The sequence below is a fragment of the Miscanthus floridulus genome, chromosome 16 (genome assembly GCF_019320115.1).
Source record: "Miscanthus floridulus cultivar M001 chromosome 16, ASM1932011v1, whole genome shotgun sequence".
Taxonomy (NCBI): domain Eukaryota; kingdom Viridiplantae; phylum Streptophyta; class Magnoliopsida; order Poales; family Poaceae; genus Miscanthus; species Miscanthus floridulus.
Genome location: NC_089595.1, coordinates 70,545,422 through 70,561,338, shown reverse-complemented (window position 1 = coordinate 70,561,338; position 15,917 = coordinate 70,545,422). Strand labels below are relative to the sequence as shown.

Below are 15,917 nucleotides of genomic sequence, written 5' to 3'. Positions count from 1 at the left end.
TGGGCTATTTGGGACTGGACCATACATTTTTAAGGAGTGCATCTCATTTCTATTGTACAACATTGCGGTCTGACATAGATGATGCAATATTTGTAGTTCCCAGTGAAACACATTGATTTAATATTTTCATCTTTGATCGTTTGAGTTTAGATGGACAGGCACATGCGGAGCTCTTCATGTCCCCCTGTTATTCAATCGTCAGCTCCTCGCGTTGAAAGGGAACCTATTTTAGTAGAGTTGCCTTTAAAAGACGACGAGGTCTGTGCTATCTGCTTGGGTATCTTAGATATCAGAAAAGAGGACGATGACGAAGTTGCTTTAGAGGCTGCCATGGAGACACTGAGGGTGCTGCCTTGTATGCATGTCTTCCACAAGATATGCATTTTTGAGTGGCTTGGTAGCGATAAGTCGTGCCCTCTGTGCCGATATAGGTATCCTAGTGTAAACGATGGTGATGATGTTGAGTTGTAGTTTGGTTAGTTGATATTATAAGTATTGGTTTTTTTATGAATACCAGCTATTACTGGCTTGTAATTATTATATTGAACTATGATATATAATATATTTGGCTCTAGTTATTCCAGTGATCTTGGAGTTTCAGGTTATTTTTTCAGGAAGGCTCTCAGTTATTTTTTTATTTGTTCTGTAAGCGTCCAATTACTTTTCGAGCTAGTTGTTTTGCTTCTTCTTTTATTGGTTGTAGCTAGCAATGAGGTCATTAACCAATTTTTTTTGTTATGTTATGTAGCCATGGATGATGATTTATTTCTTTTTGATGGTGATTCTGGATATGGTGAGAGTGAGGATGACTTTGCTATGAAGTCTGAAGAAGAAAACAACTCTAATTCTATGAATGTTGGCGAGGTACTAAGTTCACTTGATTTTGTTTTGTTTGTGCACTTGTGTATTATAATAATATGATATATGTTGTTGCCTTTTTTAGGATCAAAATCCCACAGATGATGATATTGATACTGCTGAGATGCTGAAGACTTTCAAGCATGTGCAGGAAGCTTTATCTGGAGTATGTTCTGAAATTTGTATGGTGAAGATTACTGTATTTAAATTGTAGCGCAGTTGTCATCCTAGGCACTTCTTGTGCTGTTCTGTTTCCTATTTTTTTGTACTATACTTCTGTGGGTTGTTTCCCCTCTTAATGAAACATATGCATAACACATTCTTTAAAAAATGTGCTTTATATCAGCAAAAGTTAGCTCAATCTAACGCATAGTGAATCTTGTTTTAAAGTACTCTTTTGGGGCATAAGCATTAGTTGATTTTGTCTGTCATTGATTAACAAGTAGGAAAATTAAGCACTAATACCAAATACTAAAGTTGAACACAGGGAGTTTCAGGGGGTGTCAGAATATCAATTGTGCACACATGCCACATGATCCCGCACAGCAAATATCAGAAATATTTAGATTAACAAGTATTTTTTCTTACAGTTTTCTAAGTTTGTTGGCAACAAAGGGAAATCAAGACGGTCTGGCGTCCGGGTGTGTTCTGGAAAGGTAAATTCAGTACCTAACTAATCTTCTTTTTTGTTTGTCACCATGTTTACTAAATTCAGTAGCTTAATTGGAATTTTTATATTATTTTTTTGCATTGGTTTTTAGATTAACAGAACTGTCAGAGGCAGGGGTAAAGGGAAATCAAGTGCTGCTGTAAGTACATCAGAGAGAGCATCCTCTAGGTTCAATAGTAAGTATTTTGGAGAGATAATTGTGAAATTGGATGAGCGTAAGAAGAAGATTATTCGGGATCACGGTTTCGGTACCTTGCTGGAGTATGATGGTTGTTCTGCACCTAGAGGCTTTGTGCAGTGGATAGCAGATCAAGTTGATTTGAATTGTTGTGACATAGTTGTTGGAGGGAAAGTGATCCCATTTTCTGCAGAGGCAGTTCATCTTTTCTTAGGCCTTCCAATAGGTGGTGAAGACATTAGGGAAAATCATAATGACTCTGCAAAGACCAAGTTTCTTTCTGAAATCGATGAGGCTTCTCTGCCTCTGATCAAGACCTTTGGCGAGAAGTTGTTAGGTGACACTTTGTCAGATGATGATGTGTTTCGGTACTTTATGGTTGTTGCTTTGTCCACTTTTCTGTGTGCAAACTCTAGTACTCTTCCCAGCCCGCAGTACCTTGGTGCTTTGATTGGTGTATCTAAGGTGAAAGAATGGGATTGGTCCAAGTTTGTGTTTGATTGGCTGTTTGCTTCGATTTCAAACTACAGAAAGAAGAATAGAAGCACTATTGGTGGCTGCAGATATTTTCTTGCTGTAAGTGTTTCTGTATTCTGTTGTTTGTCTTGGATATGTACCCTATTTTAGTGATGTCTTTGAAATCTTTTGTAGGCTTATTATCTTGATTTTGTCAATATTGGAAAACATAATGAGCTCCCCCCAAATCTGCCAAGGATCCTCTGTTGGAAGGGCTCGATGATTAACAAATATGCTTCTTATGATCGTGTGTCTGGTGAGAAGTATGGAAAGCGCCTAGTAAGTCTTGGTTTGAGGTTTTATAAGTGTTGTCATGTTTGTTTTGTTCTTGTTTAGATTACTGACTGACTAACTGTAATTTTTTTGTGTAGGTCAAATCTATTGAGGAAACTTGTTATGCTGAATCTTTGTTACCGGTTGATGCTTGTGCTTCTTTTAGGGATTCTCTGTATACTGATTGTAGATTATTTGATGAACAAGTAGGTGCCTTGTTCAGTATGTTCATGAGTTTTTCATTTAGTTTAATATTTGTGTGGTTTAGTTCATTGCTATTTTAATATGCATAATCCGCAATTTTTGCCATTTTAAATTACTATTAATTTGACATGACAGGACAATGAAGCTTTGTGTGGCATTTTCCAAGAACATCACACAGCACATGGTTTCAGGAGCCCTGATAAACTTGTCATCTCAATGTTCCAGTACATGAAAAACCATCATGGTCGTGTAGTTGATGATGATCCACTGCCTGAGAATTCTGCTGCCGGAATCCCTTCTCCAGCCAATGTTAGTCACAAAGATGATGATGCAATGGCTCATGAATTTGAAGCCCCAATGCCTCCTGCTTCAACTCATACCATTGTGGAAGATGTTTTGGATACCACATTGCCTGCTGCTGGTGTATTTAATGTGGAAGTTGTTGATCCCACAATGGCTGTTGCGACTAAAAATAATGATGAAGAAGTTTCTGTGACTGAAAAAGTTGATTCAGATAGTGCATACAATGTTTTTGGTAGTGACAATTGTGGTGTTTCTCAGGCAACTGTAATTATTTCTTCCAATAACTCATCAGCTCAAGGTACATAAAGTGTTTTTTGTAACATTTTTTCAGCATTGAGTTAACTTTGTATCTCTTATTCATACTCTTATGAATATTTTTGAGGTGCAGATTCAGGTAGAAGGAAGAGGAAGAGGAAAAACTATGCGTCACAAACTTCCACTCCTGATAGTGTAGCTTCTAGGACTCGATATGGACTATCTCAAGGTCTTGGAAAATCCCCTCTCAGTTGCAGAAAAGATGATTATGTTGAGGTCAATGTTTCTACATCTTATTCATTTTCCTTTTGTTTTGTATTTTCTAAATTGATGGATCATGTGCATTCAAAATTTTCCTTTTGTTTTGACATGCTTTTTACTGTAAATGGACATTTGACAACACCAGTGCCCCATTAGATTATATGTATTTATTTGGTTTAAAAAATAGAACAAGTGCTAATCCAATGTACTACTTACAGCCATAACTAAACAAGTAGCTTAGAGTTATACTTCTCAACATTTCACTACTGCTGTGCATGAAACTATCTAAATCCTGTTGCATTGTTGTAGTATTTCTATTGTCAGAAACTCTCTGAATATAGTTATACAGCTGCTATGTCTGAAACTCTCAATTTTTCAATCATTTACATGTTTGCTATTTGTTGTTGTTGCATTGATGTAGTATTTCGTGTGTTTAATACCATGAAGGGTTCTTGCTACTGCATACTGTAGCAAAGTTGTAGGTGCACCAGTCTGTTTGATTGTATTTGTAGATAATATGTATTGTGACAAAGTTGAAGGGTTCTTGCTACTGCATATTATTATTAGTAGTAAATAATATGTATTTGTGAATTTTAGGCAAGTGTACTGGATCATGCTGGAATTGGAGGTACAAAGGATAATGCTGTACTTGTTGAAGAAGCCCAAATATTAGCTTCTAAAGCTAGAACCAAACATCAGAAGCTTGAACTAAAAGTGAGTTTCTGTGTTTTGCTGTTTTTTTTGTGTGTGCACCTCACAAATTTTTATTTTCAGCTCTATTTTCGAACACCATAAGGCTGTGTATCGCCTCTATCCATCGGTGTTCGATTTTATTTCAGTTTAGTATGTAAAGCACTAGGTTTAGTTTAGATCACATTGGTTTACTGGATTATTGCTTGGATCTTTTTTGTGTGTATTTGCGTCTAGTTTAGTTTAGATCACATTCAGTTTATTTTAGTTCAATTTTTTTCAGTTCAAGTATTTTTTGTTTTTTATTGGAGCTGACTAAATTGTCATTGTTCAGGTAGGTGAAAGAACTAGTGGAGCTGCTAGACCCTCGACCGATACGATTGAGAACACTCTAGGTTTGTCCTGCTGATGAAAAAATGTTTAACAAAATCTATGATACAAACAAGACACATGTTTGAGCATGGTCTCTGTGCAGGAGATGCGTCTAGTAGAAGGAATCCTATTGGTTCTCTGAATCAGAGTGATCAAGGTCTTTGTGCAGTGAAGAATGTCCAAAATGCTTCTAGTCCTAATTTGCATGTTTCAGACCCAAAAACAATTCTCTGCCATTCAAAAGAAACTCAACTGGCTAAAAATACAACTCCTGCTTTGGATCGTACTGGTTAGTACCTATCTCTAGATTGCACATTTGTTAGCAGTAAATCGAAGATTTGAAATACTGCAATTATGGTATTTGACATGTGCAATATATGTTCTTTGTCACCTGTAAGTTTGAACCTTCTTTACCAATTTAGTATTTGATAAAGCAGGGAAAGCACCTGTTCAGAAACCTTGTATAAAGAATAATGCTCCCTACTTTAATAGTCCTAGCATGCCATCTTTTAGAATGTTTGATGATGAGGATGATATAGGAAATTATGTTGAAGATCCTAAACTGAGGCGTCCTGTCGGTCCAGTATCTAGTACAGCTTGTACTTTAGATGATAATCTTCAAAGAGAAGCCTGAGTGCTACCTTCTAAAGCTCCAACTACACATCAGAATGTCCAACTAAATGTGAGTTTTGTATTTTCTGTGTTTTTTTTGTTTGAAGTCATAGAACAAAAAAAAGAGTTTCTTGTAACTTGTCTTATTGTACTAACACTTGAGTTACTTTCACTCTTTGATAGGTTCAATCCGAGAGCAGCTTCTACTTCCAATTTTGCCCTGCATCAGATGGTTGGACGTTTATTGACCGGATGAGGTCTAATCCATTTGGTGGAGGCAGTAATGTGAGCAATCAGGAAACTGTTCAGACCGAAAGAAATGACAATGTTGAAACTGTAAGCTTGTTTATTAGATTGGATCAATTTTGTATTGTGACATATCTTGTGACCTCTTTTCTGTAACTAATATCGTAGTTTTTCTTGATTAGGACCTTGTGCGAATGGAGTCTTTACCTTTTACTGAGACTCCTGAAGAATCAATTGCTCCTGTTCCTCTAGCTGCAATCAGCCCTTCTGGAGTACACATTGACATTATAAAATGGGATTTGTAGTTTTATCAATTTGGAACAATTTGTTAGTAGTTGGGGCTGCTCTCAGTCATGTAATAGCTAGTACAAGTGCTCTCAGTCATGTAGTATCGATACTCTAGTGTACCTTAGCAGTACTAGTGGTGTATATATAGACAATGAAGGCAATAGAAGCATTTCTATTGTCCCATTCTTTATACCTCTATTATGTCAATTTTAAATCAGACATAATAGAGGTACCTATTATGTCAATTTTTAGTTTATGATTTTCGAACAACTTTATGTTTTTTTCTTGATTTTGCAGGCACCTACACCTCTTCCATCCCATCGAAGTGGGACTTCTGTTTCTGCAAAAAGTATGGGAAGCAATGGTTTATCAGACAACTCTGAGTCCTTTTCAAACCAAGGTCCTTGGTACTCTTCTAGTGCAAAGTTGGCTGTTCATCGTCCTAGGAGGACAGTGATCCCAAGCAAATACAAGTTGAGCCCTTATATGATGCCTCATTTGAAGATAACAGTCTCCAGACTTGAAACTGACATATATGAGATTGTTTTGAAGATGACAGAAACTGAACATTCCAAGTAAGTTTTCAATGTTTACAACGTCCTTACCGTTTTCACCACTCTTGAGTAGACTTGAATCAAGTAATTATGAATTGTTTTCATTTGTCTCAGTCTTGCAGTAATCGATTATGGGCAAGTGGTTGTGAAATTAAGTGCACTTGCAAGTTCTCTTAAGCCTCAAGGAAAGGTCCATTACTTTGTAGTGAATGCTTTGTGCAGATTGTTATTCCATAGGAAATACCCTAAGAATTCTTACAAGCATTATTTCTTCTCTAAAGTTGGTGTAAGTGTCATTTGTTTCTCTTTTTTTTCTCAATTACATGTGGTAACTATATCAAATAAAATAATATTGACCAATCTATTTTTGTAGGACTATTTTATTGGAAATCATGGTCCTAATGATAGCAAGGAGAAGGAGCTATATGATAATGCAGTGAAATGCTTTAAGGGTGCTGGTCGTGCAAGGTCATTAGCAAACAGCCAATATGTGAGTAACACATTCTTTTAATTTTTTTAAGCTTTAGCACATATGTTGTGTGCATTGCAGTTGTGCTAATAATCCCTTCCTTTTCATTTTGGGTTATTTTGTCAGCTTTATTTTCCAATTCTTTTCCATGATCGGTGGTATGTGGTTGTTGTGTATATCACTCGAAGATTGATTGTAATCTTGGATTCCTGTACTCTACATTTTGGAGCAGACTCACATTTCCATAAAGCTGTCCGTGATGAATTTGTAAGTGGCAGCAGCACATGGATTCACATCATTTTGTTTGAATGCAATGTGAAATTTTGTTCAAATAAGAAAAAATATATATCTGCACTCTAATTATTTCCTCTACCTACTTTTAGATACCAAACTTGACCACAGTCTAGAGTGAAGTTGTTCAAATTGACTTTGGGTTCCATGGATATGAAGTAATCTATGCAAATGTACCTCAGCAGACTGAGAAGCAGGTAGTGTGCAGTCTTTTTTTAGATCATATCATTTTGTGTGGTGCTTATAATATTATGTCTTGTCTTTCTCATATCTTTGTTTTAGCTTTAGCAATGATAGTGGTATCTTTGCGATGAAGAATCTAGAGCTTTGGGAGCTAAATGTCTATTTGATGGACAAGTTTTGTGAAGCTGATATTGGGCATCTTCGTATCAAGTACATCAATGACATGATTTTCAATGAATACAATAGTTCTGAAGATGGTCAATCTAAAGTGATGAAATATGATGCTGAGGTAGTACTAGTTGTAATGTCACTTTGTGTATTGTTCCATCATGTACTCAATTGATTTTTGTTTCTAATATTTTTTTCTCAGGTCTACGAACAGTACTATAAGAGAGCATGACCTGCATGTTGTGTTTGGATCTTGTGTTTAGGTTCCTGTCATGTAGTGTGTAGGTTCATGCTATGAGTGCATGGTACTTTGTAAAGAAGCAACTACATTGATGAGAATAGTTGGTGCTGAAATGGTTATAAATATTAATCTATAGTCAAGAGGCTAAACTAAAGTGGATGATAATATTTGGTTGGATGGTTTGTTTGGATGCTTGATGTTAACTGTTTTTTGAACCATTATTCTAAGTTTATGTTCTTCTTTGTTTGTTTGTTATTTTTGTCCACTATGTGTCAGTGTAGTAACCTTTGATAGCGAAGACAAGGACAAGCTTGAGATTTGTGGAGGTCCCTCTTGTTCTTCTAAAGATGAGTCTGATCCGGTTAGTGTATGCTTTCTCTGTTATTGTGTGCTCCAAATTGTCTCTTGTGACTTGTTTGTGCTAACACATCTTGAAATCTGTTAATTGTGATTTGTGTCAACACACACCGCCATGCTCGGCGCTGTCCCAGAGCGCTACTCATGGACTAGAGGAGAGATTGGGTTTGACACCTACTTCTCCATGGCCAGGGGCAATGCCACTGTCCCTGCTATGGAGATGACCAAGTGGTTCGACACCAACTAGTAAGTCCTTTGCCTGCTACTAATGGTAATTTCAGTTTCAGATTTTGTATAGAATATTTTTTTGACAAACTTTGTTCTACTTTTACAGCCATTTTATTGTCCCTGAATTGGGCACTAACACCAAGTTCTCCTACACTTCTCACAAGGCTGTTAACGAATACAAGGTGGCTAAGGCGGTACGATACACTCATTGTATTTCTGTTATCTTAGTTTAATGTGCTAACCTATTCTCCTAATGTTAATTTCCTACTTGTGTACTTGATTGTCTGATGGTTGCTAATACATTTGTATTTCTTTTGATATCATAATTACCCAATAAAGTCATTTGATAGTTTAGCATGCTGGCTTCAGCTAATTGAACCTGAAACTAGTAGCTGATGGTTTTGGATAGCTGGGCTGTCTTGTGGCTGTTGTAGTAGAATATCATGAACTCACATCTTTTAACTCTATTATACTATACAAGAAAGCTGTGTTTAGTATCCATTTATTGATTGCACACATTTATAAGTAGTAAATTGCAATAAGCTATAATGGAAATTGCAAGTATCGGGCACCGCAATTGTAATTCTGAGCGTATGCAATATGCTGGCGTTGAACTATTTGCCTCCTTGTCCTTTGTTTATTGTGATTTGTGCTAGCACACACCGTATTTTTGTCTTTGTCCTTCCATAGAAAAAAAATTGTTTTTGTGATTTGTGTAACACATTTGAAATATTTGTCTTTGTTTTTCTGTAGTAAAAATTGTATTCTATTTATTGTGATTGTGCCAGCACACACCTAGGACCTTCCTTGTTCTAAAATGTAGCTAATAATGGCATAAATGATCCTGTGATTTCAAATAGATGTTCCCCATCTCTTTGTTTTGTAGACTAACTCTTAAATATTAAGTCTTAAGTCACCACAGTCATCATTTGTCTTTATACACAAAACCAACTCTTAAGTCTTACCTTCTATTTTTGCAGACTATGTGAGGGTGCTGAACTATTGGACCTTATTTTGGCCAAGTAAGAAGGCAGATCATGTAAGACTGTACCTTTTTCATTCCCAGAACTTCCTGTACTAGCTATTTGGTCACTACTTCCTGTGTCAACACTCAGTAATATAAGTTTACTAGTTTTTGAGGTGGCGATTTTGCTAAGGCTGGCATTTTTGTAGATGTATTTGCTAGCTCTGATGTGTTTGGCAACTGCATTTTGTTTTTCGGGTAGACTATATGTTTTTTGTAGGTAGCACTTTATGATTATATCTATAGATCTGTTGTACTGGTTGCTTTTGTTTGTTGCCTTTTTTATTTTTCATGTTAGTGGAATGGTGGGGTCTCGTGTGTTGGTTAGGCCCACTTGCTAACTTTATTTTTTTGGAGCTATTTTTGGTGCTGTCTATAGATCTCGTTTTGCATGCAGTGCTTGTTCATCTGTTAGTGATTTTGTCATTTTTGTGCTAGTTGATCTATATATTCTGCAAGTATGTCTGAATAAGTGAAGGCTAAGTAAATATGGAAAGTTTTCATCAAATTCTCATTTAAAATTTGTGTAATCTCTTGTGGTGAGACTAATTCACTAGTTACTCTCTACATTTGGGTAACTGTACTTATCACTCTATCTGTACTACTTGAAGTTTCACAATTGCAATCACCGATAATATAAATTGCAGATATTGGGCACTGCAATTGTAGTTCTTAGCATATGTAATTTTAGATCTAGGCATAATTTAATTTAATGTCTGTAACATCATGCTCATTACATAAATTACATAAATATGTTGGCTACTTAAATTTTGCTTCTATCTGCTGATCATCGTGAATTGCTGCATGTCTTTGATCACCGTGTCCTTAGTGTGGTGTGGCTTCGGGATCAGTGCTACCATTTGATGTTTCCTTCCTCTTCTTTCTTTTTGGCTTCACTGGGGAGCCTACAAAACATTATTAGTTCACATAAATAAGAATTTTTGCATTTGGATTCAAATTCTATTTGTATGTCCTTAAATTTTATACCTACACTATCTGTGTCATTTGTTTTCTTCTTTTCTGCTGCCACCAGATTCTTCTTTATTTCTTCTATATGTGTCTTCATTCTGACAGGTTTAGGTGGCCTTCCCTTTCTCTAAATTCTTTCTGGATCATCTATTTCAGTCTGTGGATCTCCAGCTTGTGCTGCTATAGTTTGTCCTTCTTCATTTCCTTGCTGGTCATTTTATGCTTCACCTGTTTGCTGAGCACATAGCATTCTATCTAAATTGATTTCTATCTTATCGAATTCTGCCATAAGGTATTCTATGGCTTTTTCATTTTTTGATCCTTTTGAATTCAGTATTGTTGATCTCCTGGATAATATGTTGAATCTCAACAATGAGCTTGTTTCAAGTGTTTCTTCTTCTTGTCTTTCAACATGTACCTACATATCCTTTTTTCTCCACCTGTCTAAGAAGTATTTGTCTGGAATTGTGCTGATTTCCTTTTCAATGACTATTTTCAGGATATGAGAGCAAAGTATGCCATCTTTGCTGAATTTTGCACATATGCAGGTAAATTATTCTTCTCCTTGTGTTAGTTCAGTGTTTATTGTATATCTCCAGAACCTATGAACCTCCTAAATCTGGTTACTTTTTTGCCACACCTCAAATGTTTTTCCATCTTTAGTTTCCCCGTAGTTCAGCCTTGATGTTGCCTTCAGTTGTAGCTGAAACTTTTGAATATGTTTCTATTGTATAGCTGTTGTGCCTGCTGCTCTATTCTGTAGCCGAATATAAATTCCTTTGGCCTTTTCTGCTTGCTATAGCTGTCCTCTAGCCTTTCTGCTCGATTTATGGAATGAACAATCTGATTGTACTCTTTCAGAAAGCTGATGATACTATAGGTTGGCCCTACATTGTCTTTGAACCTCACATTTGTTGCCTCACTCCTGGATGTGGTCTGTATGAAAGGGAAAAAGTCATTTTTATAGTAGACCGGGATAAACCTTTTTCTCATTTCCCACATCTTGGAAAAGTAGTTATTCCCTTGAAGGTTTCTTTCCTCAATCATTCTCTTCCAAAGTCGCTCAAATTCTTCCACCGTTAGACTATTGTTCACTATATCTTCGAAGTCTTCATATAGTCCTTCATTTGCTGCAAAGACCTTGACATTCTTATTGTAGCATTTGGTCTTTATATGGAACAAGCAATTTTTGTGCTTTGTGTTTATGAAGACTTGCTCTATTGCTGATTTCATCGCCATGTCTTGGTCTATGATGATTGTTTGAGGGTGTTTTCCTCCCATTGCTTGAAGGAAAGTTTGAAATACCCACTTAAAAGTGTCCACTGTCTCATCATGCAGGAAAGCACATCCGAAAAGGCAACTTTGCCCATGTCCGGTGATTCCAACAAATGGTGCAAAAGGTAAGTTGTATCGGTTGGTCATATATGTCATGTCAAAACTAACACATTCTCCATAATCTGCATAATATTTCATAGAAGAACAATCTGTCCAGAACAAGTTTCTCACTCTCTTGTCCTCATCTAAATCAAACTTGTAAAAGAAAGACGGATCCTCAGTTTGTTTCTTTCTGAAATAATCCAATACTTGTGTAATATCTGATCCTCTAACTTCTCTGTTCAGCCTTGTCCTGTAGTTGCTGATATCTTTCTTTTTCATCGGTATAGCTGTAAGCCCCCCTCTAAGATACGATAGAATAGAAACCATCTTCCTAGTCGGGATATTGTTATCGTTCAGAGTCTTGATAAGTCCTTTTTCCATTTCTGTCATATACTTGTGACTAGAAAATAGTTGATCCCTGTCTCTAGGGCATAGCTCATGATTATGCTCCAAATCAAGAGTTTTAACCTTCCATACAGCTCCTTCTTCTTTCACCATCATAACACAAGGACAATCTGACTTCTGCTGAACATTTGTTTTCCTTCTTCTTACCAGTTTCTTTCCAACATCCTTGTCTACTTCAGCTTCTTCTTGCTCTAAACACTTTGGTTCCTTTTCTTTTCCTTGACGAGTGTATCTCATTGCCACTTTGACTACCTCATTATTTCTCTTCTTACTTTGAGTTCTTGTTGTATGTGTTATGGCAACTTGAAATCCAGCTAGGAACGCATAGAAGTTGAAGAAATGGTGAGCATCATCCCTACTTTTAAATTCCATCGATAGCTGTGGGGTGTACTTGCTGTTGATTGGTGCATTGTTGCCTTCAGATGCTGCAACCTGCTCATTTTTTATGAATTCTTCAATCTCTTCCTCTGTCAGTTCCTGGCTGCCATTTACATGTTCATTATCATCTGTTACTATTGATGTAATATCTGAACTTGTTGGTTCTACTGCTATGATCCTCAAGTCATTTTCTCCCATTGTTGGTTGGTCATCTTGATTTTCATGCTGCACCTATAAATATATTAGCAACAGTCTCAGTTTCTGAGTAATGCGATTTATAATAAAATATATTTTTTTCAGTGTGGACTGAAATAGTTGAAGAGATCATTTTTATGTACCTCATCAATGTCCATGTTATTGAATATATCAATTTGCCAATGGTATTGTTGAATTTCAGATCTATCATCATCAGCTATGCTTGTCGTTGCTCCATCATCATCAGCGACGATTGCCATTTCTCCATCTTGTTTTTGCAAAGATAAGTTTTACTTTGATGCCAGTACATATTTGTATTGCTTATAAATGTAATCAAACTGGCTCAGCTGTCTGTATGTACCTCATATGACAACCTTGACTCTGATATTGACCAGTCAGTTTGTGGTCCAAAGATTCCATCTAGATCTTCAAATCTCATATTCTGTTTTATTTGTTTGATAATGAGAATGGTTACCATTTATAATATAACACAACTAGTCTTGTTGCTGCACAGTTTATAATGAAGCCTTGAAATTAAAGTACTGTTATGCTGAAATTACATTGCACATATGTGTGTAATTTACATATGTCTGAATTGTAATTTTTGTGTACTGGTATTATAAAATTTTACCTGCGTATTCCAGTCAGTTTGATCATCTTCCTGAGAGTTCCTGATCTGTTCCATCATAAGTTCAGTGTAGCCTCCCTGCATTGAAATATATTCTAGTCGAAAAACAACCTTCTTATGTTGGTATTTTTTTGATTCTAAGCAATGATTTTGCTCACCTTTTTGTATCTGTAGGTATTTGAAAGGTCACTAGAATAATTTGTGCCTGCAAATATTTGGTAAGGAGCTGACTGCACTTCCTTAATTGCTTCTTGTGATTTCACTGATGTTGGATAATCATCACATCTACTTGTTGTGACATACATATTATTCTGCTTCATAAAAAAAGCAAGCATGTGAGTACTTACATAGTTTTTCATTGCATCATTGAATTGTGTTTCTTACCTCAAGTAGTTGATCAAACTCGACTGGTGCTTGTATTAGTTGCATAAGGGAAGCAATTGAAACCTGCAAAAAAATGAAGAAGCCATTAGTTCTCATTTATTTATTGTTTGTGTCAACTGTTTTGAATTAGGAGTAATTTTACATCATTGTTGCTTTCTTCTTGGCGAATCATGTCCTCATAATTGTGAATCTGATATTGTGCCTCTGACATTTCCTGTAGCCTTGTTCTTCTTTTTAGATTCATGTTCTATTAAAACATCCAGATTTCATATTTTGCCAGTTAGAAGGTTTGTCATCATTACATATTCCATGCATCTAACACACAGTAGGGCTATTGTAAGTAGTTAGAATTAGCTATAAATAGGAAGCATAGTTTGTAGTGTTATTCATGCTACCATCATTGGCTTGCATATTTGTTTTTGAACACAATAAATGTATAGCACTAAAGGAATTACTAACTAAACTTGCAGAAGCTGTGGCGGATGCTAACAAAGCAATTAAACTTGATCCTATGATGCATAAAGCCTACTACCAGAAATGGTTAGTGGCACTCTTCTTTTTTAATAAAAGTTATACATGAACACTCCCATAATTCCATCTGCTACATTTTTGTCTATGTACTAAGGTTTACTCGTCTATTGAAGGAATGTGAAGAGCGCATCGCTGGTGAGCAAAATAAACTTCAGCTAGTGTTAACAAGAAATAACAGTGTGCATGTGGTGACCCCGGGGGGGGGGGGGGGGGGGGGGGGGGGGTTAAATTGGGAATGCAATGTGGCACATGCTATTTTCTGATGATATTTGTCCACTTAGCTGCCTTGCCTGAGAAATGTTTGCAGCAGCCTTGTGTACTGGAGAATAATTATGTTTGTTGTGATTGTGTCAGCCCACACCAAAATTTTGTCCTTGTCCTTTCATAGAAAAAAAATTATCTCTTGCGATTTGTGGTAACACATCTTTCAACTTTGTTACTTGTGATTTGTGCCGACACACATCTCATTTTTGTCCTTGTCATTTGTGCTAACACATGTTGAAGTTTATCAATTGTGATTTGTGGCAACACACACCTCTTTTATGTCTTTGTAACACCCCCTTTCCTCTTTTATGTTGAAGTTTTTTATCCTTGTTTTCCATAAAAAATTGTTTCTTGTCATGTTAATTGTGAATGTTTTTGTTCTCAGCGGTGAAGCTAGAAGATTGACATGGTCCACTCAGCTGTGTATAGCCTTGGATAAGTCTTTTTGAGTTAGAGTGAGACGTGCATATTTTTGTACTGACCCTGAGATATCATTCAGCTATATATTAGGTCTTGATTCTGTACATATACTGTAGAATAGTAGGAGCTCTCATATATTTTAACTGTGTGTTGCATATAGTGTACAAGAAGGCTACGTTTAGTATCCATTTCTTCATTGCACATTTATAAGTAGTAAATTGCATACTTCATTTTAAGCAATTATGGTGCCCAACATGTGCAATTTGTAGTCCTAATGAGAAATAATATTGCTCTAACGTGGTTCAGTTACATGGTAGCCTGCTTACTTTTGGTAGCCTCATCTTGTCTTCAGTAGCTCATGTGTTGTTCTTGTTCCGAGCTTAAATGTAGATCATCAGTTACATGGTAGAACATGTCGTGGGTACAAGCTCATTTGGGATTCTCTTCCAGGTATGATGTGCTTGGTTGTGGGGGCTCTTCTTTTGTAGGTGCAACATATATTGAATTTGTGGGGCCTGAATTATTTATGATTTGTGGTAACACATTTCAGTATTTTGTCTATCATACTATAGATTTGCTGAGGACTTATGGATTTGCTGGTGAGGCACTTATGGATTTGTTGGACCATAGCCTTTACAACCATAAGGGAAGTGTTTCTCTACGACCTCGTGAGGTTTGTAGCTTTTGCTGGAATCTAAAAATGTTGCTTTAGCGACGAGGAAACCTATTTGGTTTGGCTTTCTTTCATCCTTCAACCTAACATATCTAGATGAAGTAATATGTAGATGAAGTAATTGGTGTGACAGGAAGATAATCTCTCTTCTTGCCTTGTCGTCAAATGTTAGATGCATTAGGTACATTAGTCTTCTGATTAGTGTGAACATAGGATAACAGGATCAGAGTAATATATCAGGCACCTGTGAGTTAGGGTTTTGCATATATAAACCCATGTCTTCATCTAAAAAAATGAACCTGATCCAGATGGTACTTATTGTCTTTCAGTTATGAAGCAGATGGCATGGCTAAAGATTTCATGCCTCTCTATTCACTAAGAGGTAATCACTCTCCATTCTATGTTGATGTTGCTTTTCATACTTGTTTTCTGTCACTAAGGTGTAAGTCAAC

The 15,917-nt window shown here is 36.3% G+C and overlaps 1 long non-coding RNA gene across 1 annotated transcript; it reads left to right on the top strand.

The window, feature by feature from the left end:
* The first annotated feature begins 3,167 nt into the window (after positions 1–3,167).
* On the top strand, positions 3,168–4,667 carry LOC136512739 (uncharacterized). The gene is made up of 4 exons (XR_010773192.1): positions 3,168–3,300; positions 3,391–3,533; positions 4,116–4,232; positions 4,543–4,667. It is a non-coding gene; the product is annotated as an uncharacterized lncRNA (long non-coding RNA).
* Positions 4,668–15,917: the final 11,250 nt, after the last annotated feature.